Genomic DNA, 17,967 nt, shown 5'->3' with positions numbered 1-17,967 from the left:
CAATCCGCCATCTTGGAGTCAGGCATAGATCTTAAGGTCGGCAGGACCATCCTTTACTAAAGCCGCCAAAGCTGTCAATGAGTGAATTTTCTTGCCACTTGCATACCTGTGGGTGTTAATCATGTCCTGAGTATTCTGTTCCCTTTAGGTGCCTGTTCCTCACCGGACTCCATCCTGTGATCCACTTCGCAGCTTTGCACACGTTGGAGATTCATGCTCCGCCTTTGGACTCCAAGTGACCACAATGTTCCTCCATATACTTTATTGATGTCAAACAATTTTGGAGGAACATTTTCTCAGGTGTTCTTTACATTGAGGTTGGTCACCAAAGATGGTGTTAATCCTGGGGACCTTTCCTCCCTTTTCATGAGGTATGTGTCCTGGTGGATCAAATGATGGTGCTCTCATTGAAATGGTAACTGACATTTGATGGAGTGGCCGAGGGGAAACCCTTGGGGTTCCCCAGTATGCTGACCCCCCCCCCAACCCAAGAGTTTATCCAATGGCGGGTCTGTCACAGGTGATAGATAGTGCACTTTTATCAGTGATAATAACGTTTATAGTTATGAATGTAGAAGACCAGGGATGGCTTGAGGGCCTTTACGCCTTTTCAGTTGAAATGGGCCCCAAACCTCAGTGGGTCCCTGAGCAGCTACTCTAGGTTGGCAGTCTCATGACACAGCAACATACACACGTACTGCCTCATACACAAGTACTGGGATGAGGAAGAATAGGGCTAGGTGTAAAGAAGATTACCAATAATTAATCAAGGCATTAAACACAAGTAATGGTGCAACACCATTGAGCTGACTGGGCTTCAGCACTCCCCCCCACTGAAATTGTGGGCTATGTTGACTTGACCTGGCTGACCTTCAGAGTCAGCCAGGTCAAGTCAGCCAGGTCAAGTTGCCAGACAGAAAAGGACACAGATGTTAAACAGCACCTGGATTTTGCCGTTAACAAGGGCCCGTCAGGACATTAAAAGCGCGCTTTTCGCGGCGCATGTTACAGGCTGCCTTGGCTGGTGCCCTCAGAACGTCACTTTCCTCTGGCATCTTGCAGTCTCTAGCATCATTCTTATCACCTTGCTGCTTTTCAAATCAGGTTTCGTCTACATTAGCCCCTTGCTGTCAAAGCGCGATTAGTAGTTTTTCAGCCGACATTTAAGGGATAATTTTTTAAGTCACTTTGGGGGTAAACAGGCCTCCTGTGCGTGATTACCGATATTTGCACATTGGAGTGCAAAAGGAGTGTAAAATTCTGGCGTACGTGCCCTTACACCACCCTTTTGCACTGCACCATGCAAACTCTGCTTGCCATTTACCAATAGCAAGAAGCATTTACAATGGATTCCTATGGAACCTACCTTCTTCTTGCTGGTGCAAAAAGCAGGAGGATTCCATAGGTATCTGCAGCATTTATGCCAGCATGAAAATGTCATGCTGGCAGGAATGCGGGAATATTTGGTGGAGAGGAAGGGGGATGCAGAATCTTAAGTTAAGATCCGTGCCTCCTCTCTGCCATGCAAACGAACGAAAATGAGTTGTAAAATCGTACGCATGTCTTTTACGCATTACATTTACATTATTCATCTACGAAACCGAGCTCCTAGCGCTTCATCTCCATGCTGGCTGCCTACCCTGTGATGATTTGCAGCTATTAATCTCCTCCTGAATTCTGGAGTCAGAATTTCAAAAAGATATCCATCTCTGACATTGCGCTTTGCTTAAACACGGTCATGTCGACATCCTCAGATGACAACCACATAGACATCCTAGTAGACAACTACACCATATCTACGCAAAACATGATTGATCACTTTGCTCCGCTTCGACCAAGGCTTGTCAGAGCTAACCCAATACATCAGGATTGGTTTTCTGCAGAGCTGTCCATCTTGAATAGAACCAAATGATCACTTGAGGCTAAATGGCTGAAAGATCCATCTAAGGAAAATAAGGGATCATGGAAAGCCATGTACACCATATACAAAGCCAGGGTAGCTGAAACTAAAAAGAATGTTCTTAATGCTCAAATTGTCTAGGCTCCAAAAAAAAAAGGTAAACTCTTTCAAATCTTTAAATCATTAGAAAAACCTGACGTCACCGTCTGAGTTCACACTCCATCAGTGGACGACTGCAAGACGGTACAAACGGCCTTTAAAGGCCAAATTACTAAAGCAAGGGACCAAGTTCTAAATGTCCAAAACTCTCGAAAAAACCCTAGTAACACAAGGATGGCACCCAGGACTCCTCCAGTTCACCTAAATTTGTACCAGTTCACCTAAATTTGTACCGAAACACATCAAGCTACCTGAAAAGGATACATTTCTTGCAAACATGAAACCCACCTCCTGTGTAGAAAATACCATACCACCGAAATTCATCCTCGAGCACACTAACATTTTTGCTCCCTTCTTAACAAGGTTTGTAAACTCCTCCTTTCGAGACACGTCTATTCCAGCCCCCATCAAAGCAGTTACTGTCCCTCCCCGGCAAAAAAAAACAGGCCATGACCCCAGATATCCTTGCAAACCTCAGGCCTATAACGAACTGCCACTTTCTCCTGAAAATCTTTGACAAAGTCGCAACATCACAACTTCAAACTCATGTAGGGACCAATAATATTTTGCACAGAGGCCAATCAGGTTTCAAGCCAGCCCACAGCACCGAAACAGCCTTATTAGATCTACAATCTCATATGTTGGGGATCATAGAGAGGGGCAAATCAGGTTTGCTGATTCTCTTAGATATTTCGCCAGCTTTTGATCTGCTTGACCAATGCCTTGAAACCAGAGGAAACTGCTCAATCCTTTCTAACCAACCATGTGTCTACAATGCATTTCGGGAGATGCTCTTCTCCCCCACCCCCGCCCCATCCCCTGCGGTGTCCTGCAAGGGGCTAGCCTATCGCCCGTGTTGTTCAACATGTATATTCAACCACTCTGTGTCTTACTGGAGAGCCTGGGCATCAATTTGACAAACTAAGTGGCTGATACGCAACTTGTCATGGAACTCAGCTGGGACTACTCCAAAGACTCATCTAAACTTCACTCGATTTTTAACCAAGTCGAACTATGGATGACAGAAAACTGGACGTGCATAAATGGAGGGAAAACTGAGTTCCTCATCATTGGCTCCTCACAAGCCAGGAGCAAGCTTAGCTCCAGCTATAACGCTTTCTCCTTCAACAAAACTAGGGTACCTATTCAAACTAAGGTAAAACCCCTGAGAGTCATTCTAGAGACCTCTCTAAACATGGAGGTGCACACCAAAATGATCAGTAAAAACTGCAATTACTACCTCCGACTCATCAGGAACATTCGTCCTTTCTTAACAGAGGTGGATGTGACCACCATCCTCTTACCAAGGCCGAATCATTGCAACGCACACTCCTCCTCGGGGCCAGCAATGCCAATATAAAACGATGCCAGAGAATTCAAAATGATGCTGGACTAATCATTAAAAGGGTGCCCTGGGAAGAACATATTTCGAGGCATCGGAAAGGAACTACACTGGCCGTCCATCCAGGACCGCATAAACTTCAAAGCCTGTACCATTCTACACCGCTGCCTCTATGACAATGCACCCGCCTACCTCAAAATTGTGGCAACTCGCTACTTGCCAGGTAGACGACTGCGCCCAGCAGACTTGGCCCTGATCACCTGCCCCACTTTTAAACGTTCCAGGTTCGGCGGCAGGTCCTTCCCTGTCCGCCCTGCCCAGCTGTGGAATTCCCTTCACGCGAAAATAAGGCAGGAGGTAGACCTTCTTCGATTCAGGAAACTTAAAAACAATGTTCTTTAAATAATCCCCAATCTTCTTGATCCCACGTTACCTTTGTCCTTTATTTTCACGTCGCTTGTTACTGTCCTTGTGTCTGTGTGCGCCCCGGTGCCCGCGGGCTTCCGGAGCGTTATAAATGAATAAATACATTCATTTGACTGCATTATGATTTCAGCACTTCATTGGTGGCATTGACTGTTTGTTCCAGGTGTAGGGAACCCCCCCCCCCCACCACCCCCAACATGTTAAAATGTGCCCCCTACCGGCCGTCCATAAGCCCTGACATTTCTTCAGTCGTCACTGCAGAAGACGTTTCCAAAACATGAGGCAATGACCACTCTGTGACTCTGCAAGTGCATTTTATCAACTGTTTTTTTATTTAAAGAACGCAAAGATGGGAAATGGAACTTTCCGTACTTTTGGCCACCATCCCAGACCAATGCATTAGAGGAGCCGTCCGCATTGGCACGCGGCATGCGTCACGGGCCACCTCGGCACTGCGCTCAGCAGCAGAGCCCTTGAAAGTCCTCTGGCGTGCGTGTCCAGGCGGTGGCACTCCCGCTTGGCATTTGGAAGACAGAATACACTTCTGCAAGCTTTTGGTTCAAGTGCTTTAGTAGCCTTTACAAGAAAAAACAGTGAGGCAGAAATATGTTTCCTGTGCGAGTGTCACGCCAGTTTTCCCCAGGTTGCCTTTCCGAGTGAGAGATGACATGTTAGCGTAAACTGGACTACCGTGACGCACACAGATTGCTTGTGCGGGCCTGTATCGGGAAGCCAGCCGTTCTACGCCAGTCCCCGGGTGTAAGGAAGTCATGCGGCAGACTGCTGCAGTGTCAAACATGAGGCCACTGCGGGCAACTCGCGGGAGAATCTCACTACATTTCTCTGTTGAGGGAGGTGCTGTACCTCACGCCGATCGCTTTATTTCCCTTAATGCACTTGGCAATGTAGATCGGGGCACTGTGTGGGTGTGCTGAAAGGGAGAACGTTGCTTAAGAGTGGCGAGCAAGAGTGACTCCATATATACACCAACTGCCACAAAGGTCACCAGGGCCATCTTGACCCAGTCCTGGCGTTTGAGCTAATTGCACATTGATTGACAGGACTGGAGGACCCAGGCTTGCCATGTCAAAAGCAAAACGGCAATTCCTTGCCTAAAATGCCAGGACTTCATAATAGTGATCCTGGGCGCATGCTCATCATTTGCTCAGGTGCTTGTAATTGCACACAGGTGGAGGTTCTAGGCAAGGCAAGTTGAAGAGCACTTGAAATCACCATTTTTTTGCATTTTTAAAGCGCTCACACAGCACGGGGGCATCGAGGCGCTATTGCAGGAAGATGTCTCTTAGTTGCGTATTTATAACAAGCTTAGTACCCAGAGGTTTCTAAGCGTGGACCCGGGAATAGAACCTGTGTTGCTTTTTATCGTCTTGTTTGCAAGACGAGAATGGGTTGCCGCTGAGCTATCCTCCTGCTAATTCGCATTGCTCCTGCCATGGTGACGGTCCTCAGTGACACCAACGAGAAGGAAGAGTCTCTGGCTTCCCTACAGAGGCTTCGTATACCCAGCCTTTTAAGATTAGAGTGTTTCATGGAATACTGACTCAAAAAAATCACACAGGGGCATGTGCTAGGCCGCCTACACACAACACACACACACACACACGCACACACCCCCCCCCCATACCTGAGTAGGTAGAACTTAGGCCGTGGCTGCTTTATTAGGCAGGAGGTTTCTCACAGGTGTTCCCTAACTTAACGTCACAGCTTGAATGGATCAATGCTGAGCTGGCGTCCTAAACCGCACCCCGAGGAAAGGGGTTTCCCCAATATAAATCTCCTATCACCATCTCTGACTATATATCCCTTAACATCAAATGCTTTGCAACTTTCACTTTGACTTTCTTTGGTCACTTCACTTGTATATTCTCACATTTCAGTTTTCTTTTACACTTCTGCCTAACTTGCCTCCCACGGATATGAGGCCGGAAGGAGTTCCAGGCTCTCCTGCCCCCACCCCTCAACATCCCATGGCCTTACAGAGGTCTAGCACCCCTGAGCGCAGTGACCAGGCCAGTGGCTGTGCTCCACCCTTGCGGTTCTTGCCACCACTTTCTCACTGGACGCACCATGTAACTCCGCCAAGACTCTCTGGTGGCTAACAACACCAGGGAGCTCCCAACACCTAGCTGCCGCCTTGCATCCGCTCCTTGAGTGCAGGACACTGACAAGGGAGAAGCAGCATTGAGACCATTCGCCTCACAATCATGTGGGCGGGGCTTGCTAAGTGGTGAAAAAGAGCGGCAACCAGGAAAGCACCAGGTGAGCAGGGCTTAGGCCAGGTGACCTAGATCCACTCGCACCTGCTCCCCAGCTGTAAAGGAAAAGAGGCTGGAGGGCTCCTTAAGTAGGGAAAAGAGCGGCAAGCAGGAAGGCACCAGGTGGGTGGGGCTTGCTAAGTGGTGAAAAAGAGTGGCAACCAGGAAGGCACCAGGTGGGCGGAGCTTGCTACATGGTGAAAAAGAGCAGCAACCAGGAAGACACCAGGTGGGTGGGGCTTAGGCCAGGTGACCTAGATCCACTTGCACCTGCTCCCCAGCTGCAAAGGAAAAGAGGCTGGAGGGCTCTTTAAGTAAGGAAAAGAGCGGCAAGCAGGAAGCCACCAGGTGGGCTGGGCTTGCTAAGTGGCGAAAAAAAGAGGCAAGCAGGAAGGCACCAGGTGGGTGGGGTTTGCTAAGCGGTGGCTTAGTGCAGGTTGTGGGGGGTTCAGAAAGACAGGGTGCTGGGGTATACTGGGCGAGGATGTCCTGGTGCCCTGTGGAGCTCAGGAGAGACCAGGCAGCTAGTCGAGGTGACAGAGGGGGGCATTAGCAGGGGCGGTATGAAGAAGAAAAGATATGGATCTTGAAAATCTTATGGAACTTAAGGAGATCAGGCAGATGCCTGAGAGGGGAAGGGAGACCATTACAGAGGGATGATCCTGCCGAGGAAAGAGATCTACCCCTCATTCTCTGCTTGGAATAGCTTCTGATCTGCAGAGAATTGCAGCTGGATGGCCAAAGATCTCTAAGAGGGAGGTATTTACAGAAAGAGTTGGATGTAGTGGTGTCCCTGGCCCCAGAAAGCCCTGTGGATGATGAAGAGGGTCTTGAACTCGATCCTAGCAGCCACTGGGAGCTGGTGGAGATAATTTTCTGCTTGAGAGATGCAGTCCCTGGGCTTGAGGACAAAGAAAAGTCTTGCAGTCCTATTCAGGATTAGTTGAAGGTTGGGAAGGGAGGATTTAGGCAGATTGAGGAAGAGGCTGTTGCAGTAGTCCAGCTTGGAGAGAACCAGAGCTTTGGAGACATTGAGTTTCTGTATGTCTGCTGCTCCAATTTTCTGCTTAGATTCTTTAACTATTGTGAGTTCATTATAAACAGGGCTCAAAATTAGGATTGGATAAGCAGGAATTACAAGCAGTGCATGGGTATCCAGCAGTAACCGATCACCAGTAGCTACCACTGTGAAACAAGGAGCTAGTTTATAGCATTGCATTAGTTGGCCTGGAGGAGCCAAAGGTAGCTCCTGGTAACTGTTGGTTTATTGCTCACCAGTCTCTTCTACATTTGATTTGAGTCACATACTCGCAAAAAGCACTTTGCCATTTATTGTTCTAATAGAAATCAATTATATTGATGGTAATAAATACACAAATCAAATAAAAATAAAAATGTTAAGGCGTAACTGGTGACATTACTTCACAAACAGTAATTAATTAAAAATGCATTATTTAACAATTACATCTCAAGTGACATACTATTCCATTTATTGTACAATGAAAACTATTTCCAAACACTGAAAAAGCTTGAAACTGGCTTTATTAAACATTGTGAAGAGAGCCACATTTCATTTGAATCTTGAAGCCAACCTTTCAACAAGTTCAAGTTTGGGAGGGCAAACCTGTTTTGCAATGTTCTGTGGCATAGACTTGGCCCTGTAAACAAAATCTGGATCAATTCCATGCGTTTGCATGGATAGCACCTTCAATGTCAGATCGTTCACAAATTCAAAATCCATCTGCAGGAGGATTGACTTTGCCACCCACTGTTTGCTTTCTTTGTTAAACTCCTTGTGAATGTAGAGGCATATACAGATGTACTACTCCGTCACTGGATTCGTTTGGACCTGATTTTGATGTTTTTTGACAAGCCCCGCCCACTGGAGCCGGAAGCTCTGCAAATCGAGCCGGCCGCACACATCTGCGCGAGCGCATCTAGGGAGTGCTCATGCTAGTGCTGTTTGCTAGCGTACTACTCCCTCACTGGATTTGTTTGGCCTTGATTGGACTTGATTTTGCGGTTTACACGTTAGTACGCAATGCTACAAACAATTCTATTAAGCACAGAGGACTTGGTATATGGACCCTTGCTCTGTTTTATGTGCTCATAAACCAAACGTTATAGTCTAAGTTAGCTGATAGCTGTTATATTCTATTTATTGCAGTATTTTGACAAGCCCCACCCACTACACGCAGAAGCTCGACAAATTGAGCAGGCTGCGTGCATCTGCATGTCCACAGCAAGGGAGTGCTCAGGCGAGTGCTCTTTGCCGTTCGCTGGGGACACTGGGGTTTAGAGTTATAAACTAGAAGGCATTAAGTTAATCCCAGAAGATTTCTTAAGATAACAGACTCATATGTGTATGTTTACACTCTGGATTTGTACACTGACTGGGTAGGTGTGTAAAACTATAAAAGTTGCCAAGTTTTGATCTTCCCGCCATAATTGTATCTACCATATCACATAAATCTAACTAAGATTTAGACAGGACAATTTAGGAATGTCTTAGTAAATCCTCTAAATTGAAAGCCGTGCCACACTATGAACAGTAATGCCTATAGTCAACCTGGATGTGAGTAGCACTGAAACCGTTAGTGTTGAGTCCACTGTGTCTGATGTAAATATAGAAAAATTGGTGAGGCAGAGCGTGCAAAGTGTAGAAATAGTATATGATGTGATCAATTCTGCAGGGCATAAGCAGCCTCTGGAATGCCAATACCCATTGCGACATCTACGACACCGCAGAAGGTGCATACCTAAAATGATACTAAAACCAGAAACAGCAGTTATATCTGCAAAAATGAAAAAATACTACCCTGAAGTAAGTGGACTAAGTGCAATTGATGAAGAAAATCCAATAGAAGAAATAGCAGTTGATGTACATTTATCATTAAGCTGTCTGGCTCAAAGATGATTGATAGGGTGATAAGCCCAGGTATTAACATTAATGCAGAGACCATAGCCATGCCCGATTACCCATCTATATTGGAGACCTAGGTACTAGAACTAAGTGTGGACACGTGAACTACCTGAATAACATGAATTGTCACCATAATGGACGGTCATCAATTGACATAAGGTATGGAGAAGAGTGTGCATTGAGTGCGAACATGTGAATGGACACATGGTACACAAAGATGCACCCAGAGTGGGCGAAGTGGTAACCGCTGATAGATGAACATGTGGTTTTGAGGCTAATGTGAACGTAGAGGCGTGTACAAATGTACAAATATATAACGTGCAAATTGGTTATGTAGGCGATACCGTTTTACTCTGCGAAAGAAAAGTCTAAGGATGTACCAATCATGTTTCATACAGCAGTGGGTGCCTCGGCAAGCAATACACATTAGGCGACTTCGCTGTCGCTGGCAGAGTCGCCACTCAATAGTGGGCACACTAGAACTGGGGTGATATGTGATCTGCAACACAATGTAGACATCCCACATGTTAGTGACATCAGTAATGCAAGTATGAATTCCACAGATATGTTTAAGGCCTTTGAGAATCTACTTTCCACTTTAGTTGATAAATGTGAAAGACTGAAAAATAAACTTAATATTTATTATTACACAAAAGCATCAATCGAAGCAGAAAAGTACTAAGGGAACAAGGTACAAATACGACTGATGAAATTGGCCAGGCACAGATTTGAGATGCTCATGCAGCAAAACACGTATCCACGCCAATACTCACAGAGTAGAAGTGGCCACTAACGGACCAAAAACACGGATAAAAGAAGAAAACGACAGAAGTGTTTATGCATGCTAAAAGAAACCGACCAAACAACAAACATGTGTGCATTATTAGTGAGGACAAAGTTAATTTGAATATTGTGAATCTAGAGAATTCGGCTGTTGTCGATGTTCAGTCTACCACTAGGGCGATACATTTATCTGGACAAGATATTGCTCACAATGGAAGTGTACAAGTGTTAAATAGCAAAATACCATCACCATTACCCCAGGTAAGACATCACACACAAGGGAACGACATTCGCAGATATTTGGTGGAATCTGCGAAAGAGAAAGTTAGTAGTTATTCAAATCATCGCACAATACAAATCCAAAAAAGTAAAAAGAAAAAACAAAGTAACGTCCAGGTAGATAAAACAGATCGAGCCTCAGAATTGAACCAGCTTACCCTATTGCGGACTTGTAAGCATCCGTTGCCTAAAATCATAGGGGGTAATTCATTGAATTTAGCGCAGAAGCAGCACACGCAGGCAGCGTGTGCCAAAACCCATTTTCATGCACAGTGTATTCATGGATACTTACATCCATAATCAGCCGTGGTGCAGCAACCCTGCAGCAGCACAAGTTACGCCCCCATCCCGCCCTGTGCGCCAAAAACTTCGCACAAATCCCCTACATGGCACAAAGGCCAGTGGACCAGCATACAGCCCCCCAACCACGAAAATGCACTAAAAACGCCACACAGCCCTCACGCGATAACCCAATCGCATGTAAAACTCCCCGCGCACCCCTCGGAATATGCGTATCCCGTTCGCGCCAGCAAAATTGCGTGTAAAACTCCCCGCTCACCCCTCGGAATACACGTACCCCGCTAGCGCCAGCAAAATCGTGTGTAAAACTCCCTGCGCTCCCCTGGAATACGTGTACCCCGCTTGCGCCAGCAAAATCACGTGTAAAACTCCCCGCGCACCCCTTTGAATATGCGTATCCCGCTCGCGCCAGCGAAATTGCGTGTAAAACTCCCTGCGCACCCCTTGGAATACACGTACCCCGCTAGCACCAGCAAAATCGTGTGTAAAACACCCTGCGCTCCCCTGGAATATGTGTACCCCGCTTGCGCCAGCAAAATCACGTGTAAAACTCCCCGCGCACCCCTGGAATACGTGTACTCCACTCGCGCCAGCGAAATTGCGTGTAAAACTCCCTGCGCACCCCTGGAATACGCGTAACCCACTCGCGCCAGCGAAATCGCATGTAAAACTCCGCGCCCACACCAGGAATACACGTACCCCGCTCACGCCAGCAAAATTGCGTGTAAAACTCCCCACGCACCCCTGGAATTCGCGTACCCCGCTCACACCAGAAAAATCACGTGTAAAACTCCCTGCGCACCCCTGGAATAATCGTACCCCACTCACGCCAGCAAAATCGTGTGTAAAACTCCTGTGCTCCCCTGGAATACGCGTACCCCGCTCACGTCAGCGAAATCGTGCGTAATTCTCACTCCCGTACCCCCAGATTCACGCAGCAGTGTGGTGAGAAGCCACATGCACCCCCTGCAGCCAGACCATGCCACAGGGGTCCACCCTACACCCCTCCCCATGCCCCGCAGGCAGCCCATCCACTCTGACCATGCCCCACAGGCAGCCCATCCACTCTCCCCATGCCTCGCAGGCAGACCATCCACTATGACCCTGCCCCACAGGCAGACCATCCACCCTCCCCATGGCCCGCAGGCAGACCATCCACTATGACCATGCCCCACAGGCAGCCCATCCACCATCCCCATGCCCCACAGGCAGTCCATCCACTCTGACCATGCCCCGCGGGCAGATCATCCACCCTCCCCATGCCCCGCAGGCACACCATCCACTCTGACCATGCCCCACAGGCAGCCCATCCACCCTCCCCATACCCCGCAGGCAGCCCATCCACTCTGACCATGCCCCGCAGGCAGACCATCCACCCTCCCCATGCCCCGAAGGCAGACCATCCACTCTGATCATGCCCTACAGGCAGCCCATCCACCCTGACCATGCCCCGCAGGCAGCCCATCCACCCTCCCCATGCCCCGCAGGCAGCCCATCCACCCTCCCCATGCCCCGCAGGCAGCCCATCCACCCTGACCATGCACTGCAGGCAGCACATCCACCCTCCCCATGCCCCACAGGCAGGCCACATGGCACCATGCACTTGGGAGCCCAGACTCATGTACCCCCCCAATTGACAGGCACCTGCCAGCAGGCCCCGACTCATGTCCCCCCACACCCACCCCCCCATTGACAGGCACCTGCCAGCAGGCCCCGACTCATGTCCCCCTCCAACTACCCCCCATTGACAGGCACCTGCCAGCAGGCCCCGACTCATGTCTCCTACACCCCCCAATTGACAGGCACCTGCCAGCAGGACCCGACTCATGTCCCCCCCACCCACCCCCCATTGACAGGCACCTGCCAGCAGACCCCGACTCATGTTGCCCCCCCACCCCCCATTGCCAGGCACCTGCCTGCAGACCCTGCCTCATGTCCCCCCAAACACCACATCATAACTATACAGACCCATGGCCCTAATGCCAACCCAAATCCCACCCCCCACCCCCAGTACAAACACCCAACAATCCACTGCACCCACTCCCTACTAAATAACCCATTCCATGATAGTCTGAAAAGAACCAGCATGCCAAATGTCCTACAGAGCCACACAGTGGCAACACATGACTGAGCCAGTGCCCATGGAGACATGCACAAATGAAATCATAGTAGACCACACCAAGAATGAAGAATTATAAAATATATTAAAAATAAAAACAAATGACAATATGAAAATCACACATACTTCTGACAATTTCATATTATATGATGTGTACCTGGCATCTGTAAGAGGGGGAGGGGGCATTTATGTGTTTGAAATTATGTATATAGTTTTTGCTACAAATTTCTTTGTTATTTCATGTTTTGTTGTTAAAAGTAAAATGAAAATAAAACAGTAAAAAAAAAAAGAAAATCACACATGCAAATAAAGAAATAATAAAAGCAATATGAAAAAGAAAGTGAAATCCAAAACATGAAAAAATAAAAGTGGTCCATACCCAAAGTCCATAGAAATAAAGGCCAAGATGAAAAGCATAAAAAATCATTACTCCATGTGAAAAAAAAGTATGTACAAGTCTGTAATAATGAAACCAAAAGTCTGAAGGGTCCATTATCCCAATACAAAAGGAAACCTACCTAAAACACTATCTAAAATACAACTATATAAAAAAAGTGGAGCAAAGTCCGTGAACTCCAAATAAAAATATAAACCAAATGAAACCTAAACCTAAATAATTATATACAAAGGTGGCGGGCTAGTCCGACGGCTCACATTTTGATGTTCCGGGCCAGGGCATCATCGAACTCCACGTCGATGTTCCAGAGGCGGGCCTCTTCCCTGGCCTTATGGTCTCGCAGGGATGCAGCCATGGCCTCCTCCAACTCCCTGCGAGTTGCCTCGTGGCACTCAGCCCGTCTCAATGCCCTGTGCATGGAGTTCTCCACCACTGTGAGCCGTGACTTCTCCGCCCGCCGCTGCTCTGCACCTATTTGCTGGCCCAACCGCTGCCACACGGAAGACACTCAATCCTGGGTCCTCCTGCCCGCCGGCCGATGCCTGCCCCAATGATGTCGATGGCCCCGAGGCCACATGCCTCCTACGCCAAGCCTACTGCCGCCTTTCTGCTGCCTGCCGCCGCCACCACGACTGCCTCCGGGTAGATGGCAACACCCGGGGCCGTCATGCAGGTGCCCTGCTTGAATGTGCCTGCACATCGTCCGTTGCCAGGGGTCCAGTTGCTGGGGCGACCACCTGTGCTGGAGCTCCGACTCCCGACTGTGGCAGGGATGGGATCTCCACCAGCCTGGCTGCGTTGGTTGGGGCAGGTCCACAGGGAGCCCTGGTGTCATCTGGGCCGGAAGACGGCACGAAGAACGACTGGCGTATAGTGTGCACAGAGGAGGAGAGGGCCACAAGACACATGGAGGAAACCCCCAACCACGAGCCCTCCCAGCGGGGCGACGTTTGCACACATATCTTCATGATGATGTGCGTGGCTCTCCAGGAAGCACACAAGTCATCACGAATTACAGGAGTGCCAGATGACGTGGACCTCCCCCCACGTACCTGAGGACTTGCCTGGGACAGGGCATCCCTGCTGGTGCATGGTGATGCAGTCACTGTTTCAGGGACAGTGACATGTACAGGTCCCTCCGTGGTGACCTGTGCTGCCTCCTGCCCCTGCCCCTGGACTGCACTACTTGCACCAGTGGTACCACCACCACCAGGCCCCATGTGCAGCTTGGATGTGGCCTCCTACTCCTCCGTACACACCACCAACCTGCATGTCTCTGCACTGTTTTCCGCCATCGCCAGCCCCTGTGGGGGCTCACCCACCCCTTCTGTGCAGCCGTAGTGGCAGATGCGCCACCAGTCCCCTCGCTCCCGGATGATGGAATGTCCTGGGAGGGTGACTGGGCCTTGTGCTGCCGGCCTGTGGAGGCATCCCAGCCGCTTTCCTCCACAGCACCATCTCCGCCCTCTTCTTCACTTGCCGCTGTGAAAAGGGAGACATTTAACACATGCATCAGGGTACTGTACATTAGTCCCCTAGACGCAAAGCAATAGCACATGAGTGGCACTGTCAAACGTCACTTCCATCATGTCCCTCCACAACACATGGGTCAGTGCAGGCAACACACATGCAGGAACAGACAAGGCACATGCAACAAGCATTTGCATCCATGCCCAAGGCACCGTAGCAACATCCAATGGTGAGCTGAAACTCACATGCATCATGGGACATGCTGATCACATGCACACACATCACCGGAGGGCCATGCATCTGGCCCCGTATATGCCAAGACACAGTGGATACAAGGATGACTAGGCTATATCAGTGGATCAACACATCGTCATGGACATGTGTTATGTATCCATGGTAGTGTCGCTCACACACTACTCAGACACTCGGACATGTACACCATGCATGTCCATGACAGCAGCACCCATCTCTCATAACCCAAACATGTCCAAGTACAGACACAGGCATGCATACGCGTGTACATTCGGCATGCTGCTCTGCATGATGCATTGTGACACATACACCATCCGTGTGGGTCACGCCTGACTGGACTCATATGCAGCACCATCATGTCCCTGCACACAAACATCCATACATGACCCATGTCACACATATAGCCAAGTAGCTAACTACCACCACATTGCAACATGCGCTGTTTTAAACGGGAATGCATGGGCACTTACTGCTCGACTCCAGACGGGACTGCATCCTGAGGATCTGGTGGTGAAGCACTGGGCGAATGTGGCCAGGACCCTCATCTGCTGGGTGGTAAACTGGCCCCCGGCGCCCCACTGCATCCGCTGCATCTAAGAGGCGCCGGGCCTTCTTGAGGGGAGGGTCCTGGACTTGTAGTCCTCCCAGCGCTCTGGACGTATTTGATGTCGCGGGCTGGCACCCACTATGTCCGTCCAGATCCTCCTCCGTCCTTCCTTGTCGGTGCGCAGTGGTGTGAAGAGGGCATCACAATGCCCCAACTTGCTCCACCAGGATGCCATCTTCATTGGCAGTGAAGCTGGCAGCCCTCTGCCTCTCTGCTGGGGGGTTGCCACTGGTGCCGGATGGTGTTGGTTCGGACATGGCAACCCCCGAGGCAGGTGGGGGTGGGCAACTGGGTCCTGGGGCTGGGCTGTGGAGTGATGGAACACCAGTCGGGAGTCTTCTGTTCCAGCAGGGGTGGTCACAGCAACTGGACCCCTGCAGATGGCTGATGTGCAGGCACCAAATGGCAGGGCACTGTTGGCAGCGGGTAGGCAGCAGCAGATGGCTTGTAGGAGGCTCCCCGGGGCTCTGGAGGGCAGAAAATGGCCTTCTGGGCAGGAGCGTGGTCTTCCGTTTGTTGTCGTGTGGCCAGCTTAATGCAGAGTGAATTGGCACATGAAAAAACAGCACATCAGCGTGTAATCGAGGAAAGGGTCTTAGCGTGTAAGCGCGTAAGTGATGTGATGCGCACAGGCGTTTCCCTCATACGGTGGCATATTGAATCTGCACATGCAAAAAGAGCACGTCCGCGTGTGAATGCGTGTAATTTAAGGAAAGGGCCTTAGCGCATAAGCACGCCAGTGGTGTTACATGTGCGGGCGTTGCCTTCAGCACGGGTTAAAGGTGAGCGCGGGCCAGCAGTCCACTGTACGTGCTGTTCGTGGAGACCAACGCGTGTGTTTACTCTTCGGGAATCACACGCGATTACTTCACAGTTTGAAGTTCGTACCTCTTCTTTTGGTGGGGTGTTGCCTACGCGCACAAGCGCGTGTATCTTTCCTTTTCTTTTCCATGCAAGGCAGGCGGTGAGTCGCGCATGCTATTTTTCCCACTGTGGTTCCCCATGTGAATCGCATACCATTTTCGAGGTCATAGTAGCCTGCGTGTTCCACGCGTACGGGTTTTTTGTGTCCCTGGGTGCCACACCGTACTGCTGGAGGTTAAACCCACGCACGGGGGCTACCGGGGTCGCATGCACATTTTTCTTTTGTAATTTTACTATTTTTTGTTTTAATTTTTTGTCACATTTAGAAATTATTATTTTGTTTAAAACATTTTTTGGGGGCCTGAGCGTTGCGTGACCCATCATTTTTCCCCAGGGCTCACAGACAGTCTTGCAGGAGCACAGGGGTACCTATTCCATCCAGTACCCTGCCCCCATCAACGCAATTGCCCAGGACAATTGTTGAGTGCACCTCCCATCGGCTATTCACCATCTGTGCCATGGTTGGGAGGCCACCAAAGGGTAGAGGGGGCAAAGCTGGGCGTCCTCCCAGGGGTGTGCGTGGTCGGGTATGTGGGCGCGGAGACCAGGGGAGACAGGGAGTCCAAGGTGGCCAGGGTGGCTACAGAGGGGGCTACAGAGGGGAGAGAGATGCCCAGCCACGTGCTGTTGCAGGCATGCCAACACCCCCTGTGGCTCCTGGTGATGCAGCCGTTGCATCAAACCTGGCGCCCATATGACCCAACAGCAAATTACATCAGCGGTCATGGGCCCACCGGTGGTGGTAGCTCCAGGTGCAGCACTGTGGACCACAACCTGGGCTCAGGGTCAGCCAGCGCATGTTGCATTGCGTGTCGAGGACTCCCAGGACAATTTCCATCTTGTCCGGATGTGCGGGCCACGTGTGTCCAGTGTAGCTGCGACTGGGGCACACGCATCTGGGGCAGCTATGACATCTGCTGCCCCAAGCAGCTGGGTGGTGGTAACTGCATGGGCAGATGCAGCTAACACCACCCCGGCAGTGAGTCAGACCCAAGCCAGACCTTCTGTCCTCATTCCAACACCCACTGCCTTGGTCCAGTCCATCAGCGCCACTTCCCCCACTGATCAGGGCCACATTGGCCACTCAGGGTCAGTACAACCGCACAAAAGGAGGAATCATGCTCCTGTGCAAGAGGCTGGGACCCCAGACACGGCTCTGACCTCCGGCACGTCGAGGAAGAAGCTTTTCGGCAAGCAGGAACTGGACTTCGTTGTGGACTATGTGTCGGCACTCCAACGCGATATGCTTGTGGGCCCACAGTGCCATACAACGCATCACCAGCATTGGGTCCACTGGCAGCATGTTGCGGATGGTGTTACAGCCATGGGATTCCAGGTGCGCATGGCTCAGGACTGCTACAAGCGTTGGAATGACCTCTGACGTAGTGCAAAACAAAAGCGTGCCTCCAATTATTCCGTGACTATGGTGATTGGTGGTGGGCCACCACCAGAGGAAGATGAACTCACTCAACATGAGGAGAACGCTGCAGAGTTAATCCCGGAAGAAAAAATCTGTGGAGTGGGACAGAGGTTGGACCACTGCTATGCTGATGACACTCAACTCATTTCCAGGCTGCCCTTGGCCACCTCTTCTCCCTCCCTCATTTCTGATTGCCTCATTGACATTTGAAATTGGTGTACTGCCAACGATCTCTGTCTAAATGCCAGCAAGACTGACATCCTCCTCATCGGTACACCTTCACCATCTTTTCCCCTCACTGTCTGGCCGGCCCCCCTTGGCCCTCCTCCTACCCCTACCTGCAAGACCAACAACCTCGCGGTCACCTTTGACTCCACACATTCCTTTTCC

The sequence above is a fragment of the Ambystoma mexicanum genome, chromosome 6q, assembly GCF_040938575.1.
Source record: "Ambystoma mexicanum isolate Mex_15411 chromosome 6q, UKY_AmexF1_1, whole genome shotgun sequence".
Taxonomy (NCBI): Eukaryota; Metazoa; Chordata; class Amphibia; order Caudata; family Ambystomatidae; genus Ambystoma; species Ambystoma mexicanum.
This window is presented reverse-complemented; position numbering follows the sequence as displayed.